We start from the raw sequence: 8,037 nt of genomic DNA, 5'->3' as shown, positions 1-8,037 counted from the left end.
AATGACACAGGGGTCTAGCTATAGCCAAAATGACATAAGGGGGTCAAAATTTGGTTTTCAAAATTTTCAATGACGAGAATGCCCTTGTGGCAGAAATAGGTGATATGACTTAAAAGTATTTCAGTTTCCCTCTCTTTCTCTTCCCTCTTCTCTCTTCCCTCTTCTCTCCTCCCGTCTGTGTTATTTTTTTTCCGTCCTCTTCTCCGGCGATCTCTACGGCTCTGTTTGGTTCGTGAATCTCGGCGGGAAGGGGAAGGGGAAGTGAAAGGGGATTTGTGCAGAATGGCAATGAAAGGACCTTATGGGGGTGGGGTTTTGAAATAACGTTTGGTTGTAGGGATGCTTACTAGGATTTTGTTGGAACTAAATTCCCAAATGCCATTTGATTACAAGAATTTAGCGGAAGATATGCAACGAAGCAGTGCGTGGAGCCTCATCCGTCGTTTGAGAAGGCCATTCCTGTTGAAATTCTAATACAGAAACTCGGTTTTGGGGGTTTGCCATTCGGTTCTCATTAGAGAGCCACGTGGGCCGACCGTATCCCGACATTGTTGTGGGTGTTTTGACCATCGGGTTTTAAAAACACAACCAAACGACGTGCCGGCATCTAAAATTCCCACGAAATTCTAATGAGATGCCTCATTTTTGACAACCAAACAGAGCCGTAGGCAATCTCTCCGGCGATCTCGACGAAGGTGAAGCACGTATGAAACCTGGAAAACAGTAAACCCTACCTGGTCTCAGTTTATTTTTCATGATTTGTCTTCGGTGTGAGTACGAAGTAGAGATGTAGTTTGTAGTCAGTTGAGAAATTTGTATTCTCACCTGTCATAGTAGAGATGTAGATGTAGTTTGTAGTCTCACCTCTCATACTAAAAGCTTTTGAATTACATTTATGCTTTTGAACTTTCCATGAATAAAAGCTTTCTTAACATCCATTTATTTTGAGGAACAAATTGTTGAAAAGATAAACATTAAAGAAATTGATGCTTTAACAATAGGAGTTTAGTGTATATTTAGAGAAAAAATAAACCATTTGTGGCAAACACACCGTTCTTACAGTTGGGGTACATGTTTCCAGATGGCATTCTTATACAATCACATATCTTTCTCCGTTGCCTTCACCCCCTTGTTATCTTTCATATTATTTTCTTTACTATCTGAAAGAAATAATTTGCAAAGATTTTATTTAAGAGAAATGTGGCAGTGTGATATGATAATACGCAAAGGGTGGTTGTGCTCCATAAGATATTGCTATTATTAGTATTTCAAAACTCATGCTATCCCATTTAGCTTTGGTGTTAAATGTGAAAGTGCTTGCGAAAAGAAGACAGACATGAGTTTGAAGAGTGTAGGGATTGAATTTTTGAGGGCCTATAATCCCTTCTCTAATACCATGCATAGCTCCCCTCTATTGCCCTTGAGAAGCCCCCCTTAGGTACTAATAACCCCTTCTTTGTAGCTGAAAACCCATGCCTTTCAACTTGAGCACCATCTTTGGATTTGCTGCACCCTCCAAGGGTACTTCTCCTACCCCATTTGAGGGCCCATAATCCCTTCTCTAATACCATCCATAGGTCCCCTCTATTGGCCTTGAGAAGCCCCCCATAGGTACTAATAACCCCTTCTTTGTAGCTGAAAACCCATGACTTTCAACTTGACGACCATCTTCTGGATTTGATGGACCCTCCAAGGGTACTTCTTCTACCCCATTTGAGGGCCCATAATCCCTTCTCTAATACCATGCATAGCTCCCCTCTATTGCCCTTGAGAAGCCCCCCTTACGTACTAATAACCCCTTTTTGTAGCTGAAAACCCATGACTTTCAACTTGACGACCATCTTCTGGATTTGATGGACCCTCCAAGGGTACTTCTTCTACCCCATTTGAGGGCCCATAATCCCTTCTCTAATACCATGCATAGCTCCCCTCTATTGCCCTTGAGAAGCCCCCCTTAGGTACTAATAACCCCCTTTTTTGTAGCTGAAAACCCATGACTTTCAACTTCAGGACTTTCTTCTGGATTTGATGGACCCTCCAAGGGTACTTCTTCTACCCCATTTGAGTGCCCATAATCCCCTCTCTAATACCATGCATAGCTCCCCTCGGTTGCCCTTGAGAAGCCCCCCTTAGGTACTAATAACCCCTTCGTTGTAGCTGAAAACCCATGCCTTTCACCTTGAGGACCTTCTTCTGGATTTGATGGACCTTCTGAGGGTACTTCTCCTACCCCATTTGAGTGCCCATAATCCCTTCTCTAATACCATCCATAGGTCCCCTCTATTGCCCTTGAGAAGCCCCCCTTACGTACTAATAACCCCTTTTTTGTAGCTGAAAACCCATGACTTTCATGGACCCCCCAAGGGTACTTCTTCTACCCCATTTGAGGGCCCATAATCCCTTCTCTAATACCATGCATAGCTCCCCTCTATTGCCCTTGAGAAGCCCCCCTTACGTACTAATAACCCTTTTTTGTAGCTGAAAACCCATGACTTTCAACTTCAGGACTATCTTCTGGATTTGATGGACCCTCCAAGGGTACTTCTTCTACCCCATTTGAGTGCCATAATCCCTTCTCTAATACCATGCATAGCTCCCCTCGGTTGCCCTTGAGAAGCCCCCCTTAGGTACTAATAACCCCTTTTTTGTAGCTGAAAACCCATGACCTTCAACTTCAGGACTTTCTTCTGGATTTGATGGACCCTCCAAGGGTACTTCTTCTACCCCATTTGAGGGCCCATAATCCCTTCTCTAATACCATGCATAGCTCCCCTCTATTGCCCTTGAGAAGCCCCCCTTACGTACTAATAACCCCTTTTTTGTAGCTGAAAACCCATGGCTTTCAACTTGACGACCATCTTCTGGATTTGATGGACCCTCCAAGGGTACTTCTTCTACCCCATTTGAGGGCCCATAATCCCTTCTCTAATACCATGCATAGCTCCCCTCTATTGCCCTCGAGAAGCCCCCCTAAGGTACTAATAACCCCCTTTTTGTAGCTGAAAACCCATGACTTTCAACTTCAGGACTTTCTTCTGGATTTGATGGACCCTCCAAGGGTACTTCTTCTACCCCATTTGAGTGCCCATAATCCCTTCTCTAATACCATGCATAGCTCCCCTCGGTTGCCCTTGAGAAGCCCCCCTTAGGTACTAATAACCCCTTCGTTGTAGCTGAAAACCCATGCCTTTCACCTTGAGGACCTTCTTCTGGATTTGATGGACCCTCTGAGGGTACTTCTCCTACCCCATTTGAGTGCCCATAATCCCTTCTGAAATACTCAAGAGGGGGGGTGAATTGAATTTAACTCAATATTAGGCCTTTTGAAAATTATCTATAAACCCTAATTGGAATTTTTCTTCACTTAATTAAATATTTGGTTAGTGCAAATATAATTGAAAGAACAAAGTGAAAAGCCAAACCAAAACAACAATGGAAATGCAAGAGTGAGAAATGACACACCGATATATAGTGGTTCGGCCAACGGCCTACTCCACTCTACTCAAGGTCGCACTTGAGGGATTCCACTATTGGAGACCTCCACGATGCCCGGCTCCGAGGCGGTTACAATTCCAAGGGATATTAAACAAGGATGCCCTTACACCTTTACAAAGACTCTCCTTCTCCGCCGAGTTCTAAGCGGTTGCTCTCTTAGGGAATTAAAAAAAGGAATGCCCTAGCCACCTATACAAGATATGGAAGATTTGATAGCTTGGCTTCTTCTTGAAAGCTTGATGCCCTTTGTAGTTCCTTGATTGCTCTTCAACAAAGATTGCAAGTGAAAGCACTACTATATCCAAACTCAAAAGATTCACAAGTGAAAGGCAAGTTTGGGATGAAAAACAAAAACTCAAGCTAAAATGGATTGCAAATGTTTTTGATGCTTAAGGATGTTTTTCAAAGATCAAGAGAGAGGAAATAATCCTCTAGATATTGTATAAATAGTCTCTCCTCAAAATATGACCGTTTGGGGGTGTAGATAACAAAAAACAAATTTTAATTCAAAACCCAACGGCTCTTTTTTGAGCTGTCGCAAGGTTCTCGGAGTTCCGAGAACCATTCTCGGAGTTCCGAGAATTCTCGGAGTTCCGATAAATATTCTCGGAGTTCCGAGACAACGGCCAGAAGAAATAAAATTTCTACTGGACCATTTCTCGGAGTTCCGAGAAAATGTCCAGATGCTACTGGACCTTTTCTCGGAGTTCCGAGAAAAATTCTCGGAGTTCCGAGAAGCCTAAAAATCCACAGATTTTGATTTTTATTGCTTATTTGATTTTTAGCTTTTGGAACTCAACTCCTATGATTATTTTGGAATGTTTATGAGGGTCCCAACATGTTGGTCCACCACATAACCATTCACTAATCCATTTTAAGTTCTTAAGTGTTCTTTGAAAAACATTTTGAAAACACTTTGCCTTGACTTGGAAATCTAAAGAGAAAGGATGTACAATGATACCTATGTAGCTTTCAACTTCTCTTTAGTCTTGGTCTTCAATTGATCTTCCATCTTGTGTATGCTTGCTTGAGAGATGAGGTGAGCTTCACTTAGCTCCTTTGACTCTTGTATGGGATATCTCCAAGCATGACCATGTTGTGTGTTGGTTTCTTCAATGATCAATCCTATCTCAAACACAACACTTCAAAGCAAATTGATTAGTATTCAAAAACACAATCAATTATGTTTAGAATCATCAAAACAAGATAGGAGAGTAGACCCTTGGGCTTACAATCTCCCCATTTTTGATGATGACAAACAAAATTGATTATGAGGTGTGTGTGGAGTGACATAGTAGGCAAGTGAATACTAGAACTCCCCCTCAATATATGCACACATATAAATGATACAAGTTATAAGCAAGTGGTGCATATAGTCAATTGAATAGATAATCAATTTCAAACTTCTCCCCCTTTTGTCATCGACAGAAAGGGTGTAAAAAAAAATTTAGGAGTGGATAACTCCCCCTAAATCAATGCTTATGGTATAAAAATATATAACCAAGTAATGTACATATACCTGTTCATGATCGAGATGTTGACATATGTCAAGATGTTAGGTATTTTAATTAAAGTGAAGATACCTCTCCAACTTAGAAAAACTAAGAAGGCTAAGAATATCAATTGAGTGATTTTTAAGATTAAAAATTTGACATCTCATTCATGCAGATACTACCAAACAAAGATTATATATATAAATACTATATAGATAAGCTGATACCAAGTATTTATTTGGCAATTTCTTTGATTTGATCCGCACTCCATATGTTTAAGGCACTTCGGATATAGCAAATTCTATCATCACTAAGGGGTTTTGTAAAGATATCTGCTAATTGTTCTTTAGTGTTGATATATTTTAAGCAAATATCCCCTTTTTGTGAGTGATCTCTGATGAAGTGGTGCCTAATCTCAATGTGTTTTGTTCTTGAGTGTTGTATGGGGTTCTTTGTTAAGCTTATAGCACTAGTATTGTCACATTGGATGAGAATATTTTCCATTTTGATTGCATAGTCCATCAATGTGCTTTTCATCCATAGGACTTGAGCACAGCAAGCTCCAGCTGCCACATATTCTGCTTCTGTTGTGGACAGAGCTACTGAATTTTGCTTCTTGCTAAACCATGAAACAAGTGATTTACCCAAGAATTGGCAAGTTCCACTAGTGCTTTTCCTATCTACTCTACATCCAGCAAAGTCTGCATCTGAATATCCGATGAGAGTGAAGGAAGATGATCTTTCATACCACAGTCCTAGACTTTGGGTTCCTCTTAAGTACTTGAAGATCTTCTTAACGGCTGATAGGTGGGATTCTTTAGGATCCGATTGAAATCGAGCACAGAGACAGACAGTAAACATAATGTCTGGTCTGCTGGCTGTCAAATAGAGCAAACTACCTATCATACCCCTATACAATTTCTGATCCACAGATTTGCCAAATTCATCTTTTTCTAGCTTAGCAGTAGTACTCATGGGAATTCTTGATGTCTTACTGCTATCCATGCCATACTTCTTTAATAACTCCTTTGTATATTTTTCTTGATTTAAAAATATTCCATTTTTGTATTGTTTAATTTGGAGTCCTAAGAAGTAGGTTAACTCTCCCATCATGCTCATTTCAAATTCATTTTTCATTAAGGTTGCAAATTCATCACACAATTTTTGATTAGTTGAGCCACAGATGGTATCATCCACATAGATTTGGACAAGGAGGATATCATGATTTTCTCTTTTGATAAATAAGGTTTTATCCACCTTTCCCATCTCGAATCCCTTTTCAACTAAGAAAGTGCAAAGCCTCTCATACCAAGCTCTAGGAGCTTGCTTTAATCCATATAAAGCTTTATCAAGCCTGAAGACATGATTTGAATGTTTGAAGTCTTCAAAACCTGGATGTTGCTCAACATACACTTCCTCTTGGATATAGCCATTTAGGAAGGCACTTTTGACATCCATTTGATATAGTTTAAATCCTTTATGAGATGCATATGCTAGCAGTATCCTAATAGCCTCCATACGGGCAACAGGAGCAAATGTCTCATCATAATCTATCCCTTCCTCCTGATTGTACCCTTGGGCTACAAGCCTAGCTTTATTCCTAGTGATAATTCCATTTTCATCCAATTTATTTCTATACACCCATCTCGTGCCAATGACTGGATGATCACTAGGTCTAGGTACTAGCCTCCACACTTTGTTCCTTTCGAATTGACTTAGCTCTTCTTGCATAGCCATCAACCAATATTCATCCTTTTCAGCTTCCTTGATGGATTTTGGTTCTAATTCGGATAGGAACGCCAAATTGTTACTCACACTACGATAGTATGATCTAGTTCTTACTGGCAATGTGGCATCACCTAAAATTTGGGATTCAGGATGATCTACCAATGTTCTCCTATCCCTAGGCAATGAGTCATCATTTTCATTTTCTACTTCCTCACTAGGTAATGTATGACTTGTTGATGCATGAGGAGGAGCACTCAATTTTGGAGAAAGATGTTCAATGGGTTCATCCTCATCATGTGGCATTTCTTGTGGTGTTGGCTCTCTTTCATCAAATGTCACATGCATGGATTCTTCTACTACTAGGGTTCTCCTATTAAATACTCTATATGCCTTGCTATGAGAAGAATACCCTAAGAATATTCCATCATCCGATTTCCTATCAAATTTGTGTAGATTATCTTTGATGTTTAAAATAAAGCATTTACATCCAAACACTCTAAAGTAGCTTATATTTGGTTTCAAGTTTTTCCAAAGCTCATAAGGTGTTTTCTTAGAAATTGGCCTTAGATATACCCTGTTTATGATATAGCAAGCGGTGCTAACCGCTTCCGCCCAAAAATATCTAGGGAGATCATTTTCATGCAACATAGTTCTAGCCATTTCTTGGAGAGTTCGATTTTTTCTTTCTACTACTCCATTTTGTTGAGGTGTTCTAGGTGCGGAAAAATTATGTTTTATGCCATGTTCATTACAATAAGTGTCAAAATGTACATTTTCAAATTCAGTTCCATGATCACTTCTAATGTGGGAGATGGCAATACCTTTTTCATTTTGAATTTGATTGCACAATGTAAGAAAGTTTTCATAAGTTTCATCTTTATGTCCTAGAAATATGACCCATGTGAATCGTGAGTAGTCATCAACAACTACAAACACGTACCTCTTTCCACCTAGGCTACTAGTCTTCATTGGTCCAAAAAGATCCATATGAAGTAGCTCCAAGGGGTAGGAAGTTGAAATCATATTTTTAGGTGCAAAAGAGCTTTTCAATTGTTTTCCTAATTGACAAGTTCTACAAATGTGATCCTTGATGAATTTGAACTTAGGCAATCCTCTAACACTTTCTTTTGAGGAGAGGGTCGAAATGAGATCCATTCCGGCATGACCCAACCTCCTATGCCATAGCCAAGAATCCTCACTTATGGCATTTAGACAAGTTACATTTTGAAGTCTAAGATCATCTAATCCGATTGTGTAAATGTTATTGTCTCTTAAACCTATGAATTTGACTTCTCCATTTATCTTATTTTTAACAATGCAT

This window comes from Tasmannia lanceolata, unplaced genomic scaffold, assembly GCF_043159265.1.
Source record: "Tasmannia lanceolata isolate RefF3 unplaced genomic scaffold, GAP_Taslan_0.1 ptg000018l, whole genome shotgun sequence".
Taxonomy (NCBI): domain Eukaryota; kingdom Viridiplantae; phylum Streptophyta; class Magnoliopsida; order Canellales; family Winteraceae; genus Tasmannia; species Tasmannia lanceolata.
Note: the sequence above shows the minus strand (reverse complement) of the source record.